Below are 19061 nucleotides of genomic sequence, written 5' to 3' on the forward strand. Positions count from 1 at the left end.
TCGATAGCTTGGTGTGTGTGTGTGTGTGTGTGTGTGTGTGTGTGTGTGTGTGTGTGTAATATATATTACATACACACACATATGATTGTTTTGTTCTTGTCTTTTGTTAATTAAGAAGACCAAAATTACAATACTATGTTTGAGAAAAATAACAGTGTTCTCCAACTGTGGCTGATGAGAACAATATGAGCTCAGAATGCTCTAACAGAAGTTAGGCACAAATTGTCCATGTGAACTAGAGCACTGGCCATGGAGTCAGGAGAACAGGAGTTCAATTCCAGCTTCAGACACTTGATTCCTACTAGCTGTGTGACCCAAAGCAAGTCATTTAACCTTTATTACTTCGCATCCAGGGCCATCTCCAGTTGTCTTGATTCATATCTGGCTACTGGACCCAGATGGCTCTGGAGGGGCCAAATCCAGTTCATGCGCTTGTCATGACATCACCTCCCTGATGTTGTGGTCTTCTTCAAAAATGAATGACAAACATTATTACATATATATATATATATATATATATATATATATATATATATATATTTATTTATATGAAAGTGCCACTCTTGACTCACATGGTCACCCCCCCCCCCCACCCAGTGAAGGCTCTCATCACTTCTCACTAAGGTTATTACAAGTCTTCTATTTGATTTCCCTGACTTACATTTCTCTTCACATCAATCCATTCTCAACTGCCAAAGTAATTTTCCTAAAAGGTCTCTTCTCAGTCCTTGTCCTTCTTGACTTCTTTGAATCTTGGGACATTGTTAATTTCCTTTTTAACTTGGATATTTTCTCCTCTCTGGGTTTTTATGACACTGTTCTCTCTTAATTCTCTTGCTCCATGTCTAAATACATAGTGAGTGTTTAATAACTTCTTGTTTTCTTTCTCTTTCCTTCCTTCCTTCCTTCCTTCCTTCCTTCCTTCCTTCCTTCCTTCCTTCCTTCCTTCCTTCCTTCCTTCCTTCCTTCCTTTCTCCTTCTTTCCTCTCTTCTTCCTTTTCTTCCTTGCTTCTCGCTTACTTCCTTTCTTCTTCCTTTCTTTCTTCTTCCTTCCTTCTTTCCTCTCTCCTTTCTCTTTCCTTCCTCCCTCCTCCCATATTCCTTCCTTCCTTCCTTCCTTCCTTCCTTCCTTCCTTCCTTCCTTCCTTCCTTCCTTCCTTCCTTCCTTCCTTCCTCTCCTTCCTTCCTTCTTTCCTTTCCTTTCCTTCTGTCCCTCATGCAAAAAGCAAGTTCCTTACTTCAATTTTCTAGAACCTCTAGTTTTCTTTAAGGCTCAACTCAAGTGCCACCTCCTTTACTGAATCTCTTCTGAGTTGTTAGTTCTATCTCCTGCCTAATCTTTGGAATTAGCTCCACAAAACAATAGTACTCTGCTAGATGATGTTTAGTAGTATATGAAATCTTTGCTGGGCTTCTAGTCTTTGCTTTAAACTTTTGACTTCATCTAAAGTCTTTTGCTATTTCATCCTCATAGGAGTGAATGAACAAAGTAAGCTGTTATTCTTTTTCTATTCAGAAAGCCAGAACCTTAACTAATAACTATTTTAGAAAAGCAGTGTCTCTTTCCCCTTTCCTTCCACTCTCCAGCCATAGACTAGCAACAACCCTAAGGGCAAAAACTCTCATCACCTTTCTTGACTTTTTCTTTTTCTTATGGAACAACCTCTCTTGTTCCTTTTAAAATCTTGATTATGAGACCTCTCATCCCCAGGAGAACTGCAGTCCTGGACACCTTTAAAACATAAAAAAGACACTGCTAGGCAAATAGTTAAGAATCCCCAGGCTCAAGTTTAAGTCTGCTTTTTCTTTGTATTAAATTTTTTTGCCCAAGGGTGTGTGGGTCTCTATTGGAAACCTCATCTGAAGTAATAGTGAACATTCCTTGTGTCTCCTGATTTTAATCTCTGAAGCCTAGATTTATTCCCAGAAGCAATATTAGAAATGTCTCCAGACATGGCAGTCAATACTCAATGTTGTTCTGAGTCAATACTCAGGCCAGTCACCTGGTAGTTTGGATTCAAAATTGGAACAAAATGTGACACTTAAAGGTCATAGAACTGTTAAGAATAGATTTATTTAGCCACAGCAGGAAGATATGCAACAATGAAAATTCCAACTTGATCTATTAGCCAAGTATTAAGGCACTACTGGAACTCCTTCCTCTTGACTGCTTTATACTCACTTAATGAGGACCTGTCTGAAATCTTAGTCTGAATCAACAGTCTCAACTAAATGATTCAATAACTTTTAAGGAAAAAATTAGCCTTACCAGAATAGGTAGGTTGTTGTTCCTACCATAAATATATACTCTTTTATTTTAACTGATTGTTATTAGTATTCTTTCTAACAATGCAAATCATAATCCACCCATGTCACATTCTCTTATCCTTCAATAATATCATGATATTTTAGAGATCTTCCTCAAATTCCTTTGACATCACAAGGATGCCAATCCTGTTTGGCCAAGCTGCCCTTCTAGTTATTCCTCACCCTCACTTGCTGCCTTACTGGCTAATATTTTTCAGTCATACTCTTTTAAAAAATAGCATACTTTTTATATAATTTTTTTATACTTTATAATTCATTTTTTTGTAATAATTATAACCTATTCACATCTTCTGGATCAGAAGCATATAGATCTTCTAACCTTTTCCTTTTATCCCTAGTACTTAGTAAAACATCTGTTATTAAATAAAAACCCGTTGGTTGATAGTCTGATAAAGTCTATAGACTTCTTGGAATAATTATCTTAAAAAATATTGATAACTGAAGGGAATGCTAGGTTTCAATTAGAAGTCTTAAAAAAATGTGATATCCACCCCCCCACTCCCCAACTGAATGCATAGATTCCCTGAAATCTATTCCAGGACTCATCAAGGTTCTCTAGGCCCCTAGAGAACTGCATTTGTCTTTATTTCATGAGTCAACATGGCCAAAGAGTCCATTACCAAGTAGTCAGTCTCCAAGTTTCATACTTAGCTAGGCTGATCCTTAGGAATCAGACACAGTTGGAGTGAATGAATCAACATAAAGGAGTTGGGCTGTGCTTCAATAAAGAGAACACCCACACTGATAAAATCACAGATCTCTGCAATATTGAAATTCATATGTATAGAAGGAAAAAAAAGTTATATTACTTCCGATCTCTCCCTTAATAGTCTTGGCTTTTCTGTTTGCTTTTACCATTGCTCAAATCCTTTGCATGGATGTGGTTTTGATTTTTTTTTTTAGCAATGTTGTAATACATTGAATTGCAATGCAGAAAGCTGCTTGAGCAGATGACTCAAGAGTTCACAGAAAATGTCACCAGATGCCTTCTCTAAGTAAAGCAGTTTTTTTGGAAGCTCAAGAGCTGTTACATTGCATAAAACCCATTTTAAATAGTGCATCAGTTTTGCAGAGTTTTGTATAATTGCCTTAAAAATCACTATTTGTGATAGAAAAGTGAAAAAAATAAATTAACTCCCAGAAAAAATAAAAGTCTTTTAGTCGACTGTAAACTGTTTACGATGCAATCTTATTATGTTAAAAGGCAGCCCAGAGAACCACCAAGAGCTTCAAGCTTCTTACCCTTGATCTAAGCAATGGTCCTTTTTTTAATAGATGAGGAAATTGTGGCTCAGAAAATTATCTCTCCTTAGGCAACATTGCTAGCTAGCAACAGAGCAAGGCTTAGACCCATGTTGATAACTCTTAAACCAGTGCTCTTTTTTAGTATTCCAAGCTACAACAACTGCTATTCTGTTGCATTTGTTGTAAATCTTTGTTCATTTGGCTTTTTTGTTATAATCCTGTTTGGATAAGGACACATTAATGAAAACCACTAACTTCTAACTGAAATGCTTTTGCCAAGATTACAAAGAACTGCAAGATCTGAATTCTCATTTTTTTTATCTTTCTGTAACTTTTACACTGGACTACCTCTTCTTCCTGGATATCCTTTTGACCTTGGCTTCCATGGTACTACTCTCTCTGGGTTCTATTTTTGTCATCTCATTTCCTAGATCATCATTCATGCCTAAGCCCTAGTCTAAGTGACTTTGGTTGGGGTCTTCAGTAAAGCCACCTCTTCATGTAATACTGGAGTGAAGGAGAAGATAGTAGCACAAGACATCAACATGATAAAAGATGAGGAAGAGGAAAGAAGAAGGAGCTCATGATGAATGACCTCAATTTTCTCTGAAAAAATATGAGAAGTTTTCAGCTGAGAAGGTAGAGGGAGGGGAGTCATGGGAGATTGGAGGAAGGATGAAAAGGTTTGGGGGAACCACTGTGGAAACTGAGATGATGAGTTGGTTATAGAAGTATAGAAGCATAGCCTAACAGCTGTGAGGGCAAAGCTAAGGTTGTGTAACAGATTTGTAATGGACATAGCATGTTTTCATGACTTTCTCCATCTTTGTTCAACAGCATGGGTGTAGGAGAAAAGGTAGTAGATAGAAGGAGTGATCTAAAGCTGAGGTTTGGCAGGACATAATTACTGGTATAAGTACTGGCATAATTACTGATATAATAAGAGTATGAGGAACCCAAGAGAAGAGGATAGTGCAGTGTTGAACTGGCTCATCAAGAGATCAGGATATGGAAAAGATGATGACCTAAGAAAGAACTTGGGAGCTGAGTATTAGAAGTCACAGCATGATGAGAGTTGGATTTGATAAGAGAAAGTTGTGGATGAGGTAGAAAGTCATAAGATCAATGTCAGATAAGAGGATTTAGGAATTCTTGAACATGGCAGTAGTATATTCATGGGTGGCAAGATCTAAGGTATGTCCTTTGGGTATAACTGAAGTAGTTTTAGGATGTAGCTTAGGAGAAATGAACAGATTAAGGAATTGAATGGTTCTATATTTAAAGTCACTTAATACACAACCTTGGTTCAAGACCAGTTTCAGCCCTATATTTCTATCTTAAGCACAATCCTCAGTCCTCAGTGGATCTGTGACCTAGCACTTGGTAGTGAGTGAGAGTGCTATTAATTAGTACCTATTCCTAATCCCTTTATAAGGTCAGGTCCCTCTGTGCCCAGTGTGGCACTTCTTATTTTGGTGCACAGTTGGAGGAATACCCTTGTTCAGTCTCCATGCTGAAAGGCTACTTTGCATGTTCCTGGTTAGACTCTATCCCATTGTTGACAGATCTTTTTGTCAATCTCCATATGCCAATTTGGCCTAGAAATATGACTTATTGTGATTTTTTTTCTTGAATTTCCTGTGGACTAAGTATAGTATGTTTTCTAGATCTTGTAGAGTCATTTTGGGACAGAGTTTGACTGTATTAATTTCCTTTTGTTCTGATATCTTATTTTCTGATATCTTATTTTCCAAACAATTCTGAAGAGTTTAGAACTTACACAATATGCTTAACAGGACATAAAAAGTTTTACCATCTAATTTTCAAACATTACTGCTAACTGAATCATGATTTGAGAGTTTGGAAGGCATTTCAACAAGACAATTCTTGAAATAAAGCTTCATGTATAATAAGCCTGAAAAGTAGTCATCCAGTATATATTCAAAGATTTCAAATGAGAGGAGTCCTCCAACTCTCAAATCAGCCCATCTATATTTGAACAAATCCTATTTTTAGGAAGTTTTTCCTGACATCAAATTTAAATTTGCCTTTTAGGGCACTTAATTCTGCTCTCTGGGTCTGACTGCTCTGTTATATGACTGTTCTTTCAATGATCTACTTGAAAAACTGCAAATATTGTATTGTGATAATAGTTGTAGTATAATGATAATAATGGAACTAGCTAGTTGACTCAGTACATAGAATGTTAGACCTGAAGTCAGGAAGACTCATCTTTGTGAGTTCAGATCTGGCCCTTAGACACTTACTAGCTGTGTGAACCTGAGCAAATCACTTAACCCTGTTTGCCTCAGTTTCCTCAACTGTAAAATGAACTAGAGAAAGAAATGGCAAAGCACTCCAGGATCTTTGCCAAGAAAACACCAAATGGGGTCATGAAGTATGTGTATGAGGTCATACACAACTAAAATGACTGAACAAAAAACCCAATAAAATAGAAGTTATAGCTGGCGTTTATATACTAGACATTATGCTAAAATCTTTACAAATGGACTTCCCGCCAAGATGGTGGAGAGAAGACAGGCACAGTTCTAAAGTCTCCTGATCTTTCCCCATCTATGATATGAAATAAACCTCTTAACAGAAATCCAACCCACAAAACCCAGAAAGAAAAGCCAGGAGAAAGAACATCTACCTCAGGATTTGTCTTCTTCAGCCGTGGGTGAATCTGGGTGCAGAGGGTGGATCAGCCTTGGATCAGCCTGATTAGTGGTGGGGTTGGAGCCCCAGGAGCCTGAGGGCCTGAGAGCCAGACCTGTTTGATCAGCAGCCGCACTAGACCATGAGGGCTTGGACCTACTAGGGAGCAGAGGTATTGGTGTTGGCCCTGACCCTCTGAAGTTTGCTGACAGGACTGGGCAGAGAGTTCCAGTGCAGGAGAGCTGCAGACACCATCCCTGGGCTTCTTGGGTCTGAGGAACTCTGAGTCCACACCTCCATTGCAGCTTAGGCCTCTTCCCAGAACAAACACAATTACAGACCTTTTGTCCCAGGCACAGGTGTGTGAGCAGAGGAGCCAACCCAGCTGACAATAGGGAGAGGGATGACCTCACCCCAGGGTAGAGCCCACCATTGATTGAAGACAAAAGTATTTAACAGCTTCAATAGCTCCCTTCAGGCTAAGAAAGTAGGCCTCAATCAAGGTCACAAACACTCCAGAGAAAGCAACCAGCACCTCCTACTGGCCAGCCAGAGAAACTGAATTCAGTGAGAAAAGCCTCGAGGGATCCCCACACCAGACCTCTGTGAACCAGCCCCTCCTCATCTCAAGGTCTTAGCAAAATAAAGAAAGGTCATTGGAAAGGTGGATCCATAGAAAAATTCTTGGAAGGAAAAGACCCTTAGAGAGACCTAGGACCTCTGAGGAGAATATGATTTGGTCTCCAGCACAGAAAGACTTCCTTGAAGAAATAAGGAAGGAGTTTAAAAATCAATTGGAAAATTTGGGAGAGACAATTAATACCTTGCAACAAGAAAACAAATCATTGGGAAATACAATTGGTCAAATACAAAATGAGACTAAATCTCTCAGATCCTCAATTGGGCAAATGCAAAAAGAAAATAATTCTCTCAAAACCTCAATTGGTCATTTAAAGCTCTTTCAAAAGTAGAATTGACCAAGTAGAAAAGGAGTTGCAAAAGGTAAATGGAGAAAACTCCTTCCTAAAAAAAAGAATGGAGTCTGTGGAAACTAATGACTTCATGAGACAGCTAGAGCCTGTTAAACAAAATCAAAAAATAGAAAAAAATAGAAGAAAATGTAAAATACCTTATCAGCAAAACCACTGACCTCGAGAATAGATCGAGGAGGGGCAACCTGAGAATTATTGGACTTCCTGAAAACATTGAAGAGAAAAAAAAAAAAAAGCCTGGACTTAATATTACAAGATCTAGTGATGGAAAATTGCCCTGATATGGAACCAGATGGCAAAGTAGTTATTGTAAGAATACATTGATCACCTCCAGAAAGAGAACCTAAAATGAAAACACCAAGGAATGTTGTGGCCAAATTACACAATTATCAGATTAAAAGAGAAAATCCTTCAAGCAGCCAAAAAGAAACAATTTAAATACCAAAGAGCCACAGTAAGGATTATGCAGGACCAGGCTGTCATCAACATTAAGGGATTGAAGGGCCTGGAACAAGATATTCCAAAGAGCAAGGGAGCTTTGAATGCAGCCAAGAATCCACTATCCCACAAAGCTGAGCCTTTCTTTTTCAGGGGAAATGGAAGAATTCCAAAAATTCCTGATGAAAAAACCAGAGCTAAATAGAAAATCTGGATATCAAACAGGAGGTTCAAGAGACACATGAAAAGGTTTAAAAAAAGGGGGGGTAAAGAAAAAAAAACTGCTATCCAATAAATTGAAACTGGCTATATTCCAGCATGGGAAAAACATTCTTATAACTCTTGAGAATTGTAACTCTACCAGGAGAATATACCTAGCCAGAAGTGATGGACATTCATGACTCATCCATGAGACTGCTATCCAATGGGATGAAACTGGCTATAACCCTTCTTGGGAGAAAGACTCTAATAACTCTCAAGAATTGTAGCTCTGTTAGATAGAATGTACTTAGCTAGAAGTGATGGATACTCAGAAATTTCTATGACTCAGATAGAATGATTTAAAAACAATACCTCCTTAAAAAGGGGGACAGAAAGGAGACAGGAGGAGGAGGGAGGGGATAGAATGGGGTAAATCTTATTACACTAAGAGGTACAAAATATCTATGGTAATAGAGGGGAAGAAGGGAGGAGATGAGAAACATCTGAATCTTCTCATCAGACTTGGCTTAAAGTCAACTTACACACACACTCAGTTAAATTAAAAAACATCTAACCTTTCAAGTATTAAAAAGGGAAAAGGGGAGGGGGGTATGGAGAAAGGAAGGGAGAGAAATAAGGGGAACTAACAAAAGGAAGGGAAGGGAAAAAGGAAAAGGGGAAAGAAAGGGGAAGGGGTGGATATGGGAGGGTAAACACACTGAGGAGGGTGGTATTCAGAAACAAAATATTGGGGAATATGAATAAAGGGGGAAGGTGAAAAATAAAATCTTTACAAATATAACATTTGATCTTCACAACAACCTTGAGAAGTAAGTGCTATTACTATCCCCATTTTACAGATAAGGAAACTGAGGCAGTCGAACTTAAGTTCTTGCCCAGGGTCACATAGCTAATAAGTATTTGAGGCTTAATTTGAAATCAAATCTTCCTGACTCCAGACCCACTGTGCTATATTTTATTGCATTGCATAGCATTATATTATTTATTTTTATTGTTATTATTATTATTATTTTATTGCATCCCATAGATCATTTCTTCTCTCTCATTTTCAGTCTCTTCTGGTTCTGTCTCTTTACATGCTGTCTACAAAATAAATGGTTTATTTGTTAAGAGAGATTTGGCCCATCGAGGGCAATAGAAACTATTCAGTGGTTGGGTATACAAATGGGATAATGTAGAGTTAGATGAAATAGTGTTATAGATTAGTTAGAAAAAGTTGTATCAGTTAGAGTGGCATAATTTTTGTTAATGGATAATTGTATCTTGTCCTATTCTCAAGGGACATTGTAAACTTAAAGATGAAGAAAAAAAGAAGAAAAATAAAGACTATCCATTTGAACACCCTGGTTTCCAAATCTCTCAACTTCCTCAACCTTAATTATTTAAAGATTAGATAATCTTGCTCCTACAATATTGATCATAACTTAGATGGCACCATCATAATCCATAACTGAGAGACACTATGATTTTCAAAATCTGAAATTGCCATCTCTGATGCTCTTTCCGTCTCTCTTTCCATCATAAACTTATTTTTTTGTCTTCATCAAATCCAATTTCAGTATGTATCACCACCTACTCACCCTATTTCTCTAAGTTCATTACCTTGCTTTCAGGGACGTGTGATGAAGCAGACTGAGCTTCACATCTGATTGCAAAGGCTTGAGCACATATATGAGACATATCTCTGGTCCTCTGCCTCCCTTTATCACATATCCCTGCTTGCTCTATACCTTGCCTTCCTCCCTTCATCTTGCTTCTGTTGCTAACACATCCAAGATGATTTCTTCCTCCCTTGGCTTCCTTACATACTTGTCTTATCACTAAATAAATCTTGCCAACCATCAGTCCTTGATCACTCCCTACCATCAGTTTCCCTCTGTTCCTGCTCCAAAATTCCTGAATTATACTGGAGAAAAGTCATGCCATGGTATCAACTGAATCCTCTAAAATCCATGTTATCTAATCATAACTGGACTCCTACAGCTGCCTGGCAAATATTTTTTCTTTGATTCCCATTCTCCATAGTGACTGTACTTCTCAACCATCCTCAGATAACAGTTTTCTACTTTGCTGCCTAAATTAAGAGCTCCTCTATCTCCCTTATTCTACATCTCCACACCCCTCTCCATTCTCTTTTACTTTAATTTCTGAGGATGAGGTGACCCTTAGCCTTGTCAAGACCAAGCCTTCTATTTCTGCCTTTGAATCTAATCCCTCCCATCATCTTCAGATAACTCATCTCATTCTTTGTCTCTTTCTCTCAAATCTTCAAGCTCTTCCTATCTGTTGGCTCCTTTTCTGATGTCTAAAAGATACTGAAGTCTATCCCATTCTTTAAAACTCACAAGGTCATCTCCAAGCCTGAACATATCTACCACAAGAGTAATGTTCAATAACCTACTTAGGAAAGGAAACACAAAAGAAAAAAAGGCATCCAAGGATCCAAGTGCACATGGGAATGGCCATGATGTAAAAGGAAAGAGTATGGGGGGAATTTAATGACAAAGAGAACAAGGTAAAAAGAGACAAAGCAATAGACCAAACAAGAAGCCATCTCTCCTTTTAAACTAGGGAGTGAATTGTCAGCAACTGTAGTTAAGTAGCCACTGTTTCAAAGTACTCATATTCTTCAAAGCTGAGCTGCCATATTAGCTAGAAGTGCCCAGAAAATTAATGGCCCCCAAAGAACCCAAGTGCTGAGTCACATATATGACCGTCCAGAATTAGACAAGGGATATCTACATTCTGTATAAAATCCATGTTACACACAGAAAATATGTACAAAGTAATTTAGGGAGGTAGGGTCCTAGAGATTGGGGTCATGAAATGGTTTCTAAAGAAGTAATGGTTGAGCTAAATCTAAAAAGGTAACTAGTGATTCTAAGAGGTGGAAATGAAGAGGAAGAACATTTCAAGCATGCAAAACTGCCAATGCAAAGAGATAGGATATGGAGTATAAATAGTGTGTAAGCTATACCAAGAAGGTTGGACTATAGAGTGTGGATAATGGTATGATGTTAAAACTTGCCAATGATTATGGGACTTCTAAATACAATCACTTTTTTCAGTTCTCATTCTACTTGACTTCTCTATAGCTTCTGACAATATTGAACATCCCTGTTCTTATTCTTGGATACTGTCTCTTCTCTTTGTTTCTTTGACATTTGGCTTTACAGAGACGCTTCTCTGTCTTCTGCTTCTGCTCTTACCAGTCTGACCACAACTTTTCAGTTTCTTTTCACAGGATATCCTCCATCTCCAGTCCTTCTAAGTGTGGCTGTCCCTCAAGACTGTCTTAGGCTTCTTCAGTTTCCTCTCTGCATACTCACCTTTGGGAATTTCATCTGGCCCCAGGGGTTCAATTAACATCACCAGGCAGACAATTCCCTAGTCTCTTTCAAAACTCATATTACATTATTAACTGCCTAGAAGACATTTCCCTATGGATATTCTATTAGCATCCAAAATAAGTTGATTATCTACTCCCTCACAACTCCTCTACACTTCCCTAGTTCTACACCTCCCCCATCTTTCCATTAACTAAGGTCATACATACTCACAGTCATGCTTGACTCATGTCCAGTTCATCTCCAGTGTTTAATTAGTTGCCAAGGTTTTTCCTATTGTACTTCATAACATTTTTCACATTTGTCCCTTCTCTTCAGTTGCTCAAATGCATAGTATCACTATGCCATTCTCTAGCTCAAAAACCTTCAATGGCTCCCTTACAGCCTCTTGGATAAAATACAAACTGCTTAATCTAGTATTTAAGGTTTTTATATTCAGAAATTTGATTCCAATCTATCAATTAATTTTAACTTCTTATCACTTTTAATTAGTAATTTTAACTATTTTATTACTTATTTAATTCATTAAATTAATTAGTAATTACTTATTATTTTAAGAACTCTGTTTAAGCCAAACTAGACTCACTAGGCTTCCCATAGATCATCCTTCCATGACTGAAAAGTATTTTTTCTTCATCTCCAGCCATTAAAATTCTTTTCTTCCTCTAAGTTTCAGCTCAGGTGACAATTTTTCCATGAAGCCTCTAAATTGTTACCTTCTTAAATTATCTTTAATTTATTTTGCAAATTATATACACATTCTGTCCCTAATAGACTGTGAGCTCCTCAAAGGCAGGGGCTAACTCCATTTAGAGATGAAGAAACTAAAATTCATAAAGGTTATGAGACTCATCCAGGATTACACTACTGGTAATTTTTGAATCCAGGTCTCCTGAACTCAAATCTAATTCTGTAAGCCACTTTAGTCCTACATGATGGGAAAAAGTATGAATAATTATAGTAAAAAAGATAATTAGGAAAAAAGGAAATTTAATTGGTTCCTCCCCTTTTGGGTATTTTTGCTAGTGAGAAAGAGGATGAGAGTAGAATCTTCAGAATTCATTAGTAAATTCATTGAGGGAGTTATTCCATCAGCTAACTGGTGGTCCACTGGGGGGGGGTGTTGTGTTGGGGTTTTTTTTGCAAGGCAATGGGGTTAAGTGACTTGCCCAAGGTCTCACAGCTGGTAAATATCAAGTGTTTGAGACACATTTGAACTCAGGTCCTCCTGACTCCAGGGCTAATGCTCTATTCACTGAGACACCAGCTATCTCTGTAATTTTTTTGAATGTTAAAAAAAAGCATTCTCCAATAACTCATTGCTCATTGATTCTCTTTCTGAAGATGGATAGCACTTTTCATGAGTCCTTTGGAATTGTCTTAGGTCACCATCTTGAACAGAGTAGCTAAGTTTTTCACAGTTGAGTATCATTACAATATTTTTGTTACTATGTTCATTGTTCTCTTGATTCTATTCATTTTACTTTACATCAGTTCATATAAGTCTTCCCAGTATTTTTCTGAAACCATTCTGCTTGTCATTTCTTATAGCACAATAGTATTCCATTACAATCATATACCACAACTTGCTCAGCATTTCTCAATTTGATGAGGCATATCCCTAATTTTCAATTCTTAACCATTTCAGAATGAGCTTCTATAAATGTTTACAAAATAAATAAAATAAATTTAAATAAAAAATAAATTTTAAAAAACCTTAGATGTGAAGAAACAAAGTCACTTCTAAAAATAATAGGGAAAGGTTTTTGGCTTTTATTTTTGTTTATTTTTACAAATAAGTAGTTTGCTAGGATGTTGGTCAAAAGAAAATGAAATCCATGACTCTTCATTTAAATCAGGTTATTATACAAGCTAAGGGGGGGGGGGATGCACTAATTCCATCCAATGAATAACTATCTACCAAGACTAGGGATATTGTGATGACCACTGGGAGAGATGTAAAGATTAGATAAGCAGCAGCCTCTGGTATTCTGGAACTTAAATTCTAGTAATACTTATTTAGTATTTTATTAAGTAAGTATTCAAACAACCCCCTAACCCTGTTTATGGCTTATATTATTCATAATATAATTTCTACATTATTTATAATTTCCAATTTGTTTCTAAATTATTTCTAATAATTTATTTCTAAATTATTCATAATTTCTAAAGCTTTGATCTCAGTCCTATAACCATATCTGTAGAAGACATGAATATGACATTTGCTTCTACTCCATTCATAGGAGATTAGGGCTGTTCCTGAATACAAGAGGGAACATTCAAATTTTGAAGAGATAAAGATCCTTAAACTGCATGTGAGACCAAATGGGAAATCTGTGTATCCACAAAACCTCTATTTTAGAAAACAAAGAAAAAAACCCAAATGCATGTATGAGCCAATACCAATACCTGACAAGCAGGGTAGTTTCAGAAAAAAACTGGCAAGACTTATATGAATTAATGTAAAGTAAAATGAATAGAAAAGGAGAACATTGAACACAGTAACAAAAATGCAGAGATACTGATATAGACACAGAGACTATTCGGGGGTCAGTGAATGAATATTGGATCTGAGAGTCAAAAAGACTTGAGTTCAAATTTGACCTCAGATACTCATTAGCTGTGTGACCCTGGGCAAGTCATTTAACCCTGCTTACATCAGTTTCCTTTTTGGCAAATTGATCTGGAGAAGGAAATGGCAAATCACTTCAGTATCTTTGCCAAGAAAACAAATCAAGAATAGGACAGGACTGAAAATGACCAAAACAACAGAACAACCCAGGCCCTTGATAGGGCCAGAAAGAGCAGCAAAGTAGAGAAATACGAACCAAAGTATGGCAAGATATAGGGCTATAGTAGGGAAGGGCAAATCTCTGGAATTCACCCCCCCCCATTGGCACCAGAGAGATTTTTGCAGCAAGAAACCACATACACTGAAGATCTATAAGGCTCAGAGAAATAATGTGGAGGAGTAACCTCCAACAGTTCCCTGTTGTTACTGTGAGTCATATAGACCAGGAAAGTACAGAAGGGAAAGTCAATTCTTTAGCAACTGAGTTCTTTCTTTATAAGGAAAGTGGGGTCCACCATAGAGGGATAGATTGATTGACTCCCTAGCCACCCTTCCACTTTACACAAGGTGGTGGTGGTGGCAGTAGTAGTAGTAGTAGTAGTAGTAGTAGTAGTAGAGGAAGAAGAAGAAGAAGAAGAAGAGTTGTTGCTGTTTATCCTTCTCTCTTAAAGAGGACCAGGAAATCAGGAAGGTGATGCCAGGACTTACAAGTGAACTGGATTTAAGTGAGGGAGTCTCTGCAAAGTCACCAGTTTCACTTTCTCCTTCAGAACTATCTGGGTCCAGTGTCCAGACATAAATCAGGACGAGTGAGGGGTGGCCCTGGATATAGTGGGAGATGGTGATATTTTTAAGTTAAGGTCTCTCTCCCAGTTCTCAGTTTGTTTGAGGCAATGTCCATTCAGGTAGGTAAGAAATGCTTTTTGTTGAACTAAATAAAGCTCAAATGAAATTAGATTTTTAACTAGCCTGAAAATTTGCAGAAGAGCTGATAGGTCTTTTTTGGGAGAGTCAAACAAGTCAAATATTGATGTTCTCAGTTTTCCCTGAATGAAAGAATGAACCAGAGAGATTCTGTGAAGCTATATATCCCTCTTCCCCATTGCATCTGGGTCCCCTTTTTATCAAGGATCAGAAAACTTTTTTTTAAGGTTTTTTTTGCAAGGCAATGGGGTTAAGTGGCTTGCCCAAGACCACACAGTTAGGTAATTATTAAGTGTCTAAGGTCAGATGTGAACTCAGGTACTCCTGACTCCAGGGCCAGTGCTCTATCCACTGCACCACCCAACTGCCCCAATCAGAAAACTCTTGACACATGAATTATAGTGTTTTGTTCTGGAGATACCTCCACATGCAATGGTAATTAAAAACCACCAAATAACTGCATAACTCCACATATACATGTATGTACATACCTATATATTTACATACATACATGGATGTGTGTGTATTACAAGTATCTGTTTTCCAGAAAAAAATTATTTTGGTCTACTAATTCAAGATTTTTTTTCCTTCTGATTCCTTTAGTTTTAGAAGCCTCAAAGTCAGTAAGTGAGAGCAAAAGCAAGAGCAAGAAAGAGAAGCTAAGGCACATGCACAAATACTAACACATACACATATACACACACATACACACACACACACACACACACACATATATATATATATATATATATATATACATACACACTTCTATGTGTATATATGGGCAGCTAGGTTGTGCAATGACCTGGAATCAGGACCCATCTTCCTGAGTTCAAATCCAGCTCAGACATTTACTAGCTATGTGACCTTGGACAAGTCACTTAATCCTATTTCCCTTAGTTTCCTCATCTGTAAATGGAGAAGAAGAAGGAAATGGCAAACCAATCCAGTATCTTGATCAAGAAAATTCCAAACGGGTCAAGAAGACTTAGACATGACTGAAAAAATGACAATAACAATAACAGAGTAAGTTTATATGTGTGTGTGTATATCTATTTTTGAATAGGCCATTTAAAAGAGACTGTATTCATGTCACCCATACAGTCAATCTGATTCTGTGGTTAAAATGGTTAAAATAGCCAGATACAGATTTGAACTATCATTAATGATCAGATCCACCATATGGCAACTGGCCTGACCTGAACAACCAGAAAGAAATCATTTTCCTACTGAATACAGATAAGACCAGGGCCAGAAGAACTAGAGGAAAGTCACATACAATGAAACCATTAAATGCAGATTTGCCATGAGGCAAAATGGTAATGCTTGAACATTATGAACTACAAAAACTCCAAGAACACATTATATTTTAAACACTTCATCTATTTAACAAACTATGTACATTCTTCTGCTAAATAAGATGAATTGGGATTCAAGAGGCAGCACATACTGGCAAATCTCCTCCTAAAGGCATCCATTAATATAAATCAACACTAGCAATTTGGTTTGATCATTTATTTGCAAGAATCATTAAGGTTTATTAGCATAATTATTCCCTGCGGGACTTCATGTCATGGAAATGAAAAATGGCATTATCAATATTTAAAAGATAAGTGTGTAATGTTCAGGGTACTTAAACAGTCATCTGCAGGTGGTGTCCAGCTGCAGCAAATTACATTAGATTTGGGCATTTTTTGGAACCAAAGAAAAATTGTTTTGTTCTAATTGCTTCATTCCATGAAGCAATAAAATTTTACTTTGCAAATAATTCCAAATGTTGCAACTTACAGTCGATATATTAACATAATAGTCTCCTAACTGGTCTCCCTGCCTCCACTTTCTCCCTTCATCAAACTAACCTTGAAAGAGCTACTAAAGGAATCTTCTACATCAGACCAGAAGTCAGGGAATTTCATTTCCCAGCTCACAAACCTTTTGTAACTTCCCTATTGCCCCCTCCCAGAATAATTATTAATTCTTTAGCCTGGCGTTCTAGTACATCCGCAGTCTGTTTCCAACCTACCTTTTCAGCCTATTCCATAGTTTTATGTACACTCCATTCCAAATTGGAATTCTTACTGTCCCTAATCTTGTTGAGACCTTTTCAAAATTTTAATATTATTTATGCATACTTTAACTCTACCGTTCCTAGAATAATATCTCCCTTGATAATAACAATATTTATTACTATATTATTCTCAATATTTACAAAATGTTTTATTGTATATATATATCATCTGATCTTCAAAGGAATGATAATGCAAATATTATATCATATATATATATACATATATGTATATATATATATATGAGGAAACTATAGCATAAGAAGGTTAAGTGACTTATCCAAGGTAATATAACTAGGAAGTGGCAGAGTCAAGGTCAACACAAGCCTTCTGACATTAAATCCATTCTTTTTCCACTATATTACATCAGGAATGGACTCTTTCTATGACGAAGCCTGTTGAAATCCCACTCTCCTTCAAAGTCCAACTTAGATGAGACTGTTAACTTGGCAGGAAGTCTCTAAAGGAGTGCTGCAGGGGTCTGTTTCTAGTCTTTTGAGGTGAAATGCTTTTTTTTAAAAGATTTGAATTAAAGTATAGATAACATGCTTATCAAATTAGCAGATGATACAAAATGGGAGGGAAATCAAGATATATATTCAAAATGATTTTGACAGGTTTGAACATTGGGCTAAAATTAAGTGGAAATTTAACAGGGGAAAATGTAAAGACATTAACTTGGATTCCAAAAAATCAACTTCATATGTAGAAAATGGGCAATGCCCTTCACCTTTTTGCTCTGATAACTCTATAACTGCAGATTCATATATATGAAAAGATCTTTTAGCTCTAGCTATGCATGTGAAAGGAGACTTTGGGAAGGAGAGGATTTCTTTTATAATTCTGATAAAGACTGTTCTATACTAGACATCCTAACTTATTCCTTAATCATCATTTATTATGGTCATCATCATCATAATAAAAGGTACAATTAATAAAATGCTTCAAAGTTTGCAAAATGCTTTACATATGTTTATATAAGTTTATATATTCATTTCATCCTCATGCCAACCCTGATGTGGTTGTAAATGGGGAAACTGAGGTAAAAAAATTTAATAACTTAAATAGGGTCACATAGCTTCTATTGGAAACAGAATGAGATCAGGTCTTCCTGATTATAATTCTAGTGTTCTATCTACAATGTATCTCTGTGGATAAAATAGTTCTTAAATTTAGTGATAGCTACTCAGATAAAAAAAAAATTAGCTGACCAGAAAAAAAATGCAACTGAGTTTTGACTAACTGTTATAATCCATTCAATTTGTCTATGATGGGGGGGGGGCGGCTAGGTGGTACAGTGGATAGAGCACCGGCCTTGGAGTCAGGAGTACCTGGGTCCAAATCCAACCTCAGATATTTAATAGTTACCTAGCCGTGTGGCCTTGGGCAAGCCACTTAACCCCATTGCCTTGCAAAATCTAAAAAAAAAAAATTTGTCTATGATAGAGAAGCATACTCCAACCTATAAAGTATTAGCCTTTCCTTGCTCAAAACATCTCTCTTGTTTTCTGACAATAAGAATCCTTCTATAATATTTAAGATAATAATTAAAATCTCAGTGATAATATTTAGCCTGTAGTCAAAAGGAAATTCTAATGAACATTCCTTTCATGTCCAAAGTCCCCAAATTGGAGACCTGAAAATTTAAGGGAAATATGCTAATAGCATCTTTTATGATATACTAATAGCACTTAATAGAAATTCTAAAATTCCCATGAATTTTAATATTATGAGTTGTTAATAAATAACATAACATATTTACCTATATATAATGTATTAGCCAAATTTAAATATCAGTCACATATTTTCAGAATGAAATTTTGCTTAGAGAAAACAATATTGATTCATTGCTGCTTGACTAGGCAGTAAAATGCAATCTATATATTGATGAGTCAAGCATTTTCTGCATTCAGTTAATAAACTCTTTGATTTCCAATTTATCTATTTCAGAAAATGACTATTTTAATATATTAGTCTACTGTACAAGGAATGATTTTCTGTTCCTGGTGTTTTAATTAAATAATAATAGCAATAATAACTAGTGATGCAGGGGAAGATGAAGAGAATTTGAATGTAACAAAGAATTTGGGTGGAAATGAAAATTGACTCTTGAGATGTAAATTGACTTGAAGTAGAGAATTATGATTGTAACAGAAATAATTGTAATCTTGGGTGAGGACTGCTCCCCATTCTTAAAGTGCCATTGTTTAATGTGAAATTTGTATCCTGATCTCCTTGGGCTTTACCCTCTACCTAATTTCTGGTGGGA

The sequence above is a fragment of the Macrotis lagotis genome, chromosome 4 (assembly GCF_037893015.1).
Source record: "Macrotis lagotis isolate mMagLag1 chromosome 4, bilby.v1.9.chrom.fasta, whole genome shotgun sequence".
Lineage (NCBI taxonomy): Eukaryota > Metazoa > Chordata > Mammalia > Peramelemorphia > Peramelidae > Macrotis > Macrotis lagotis.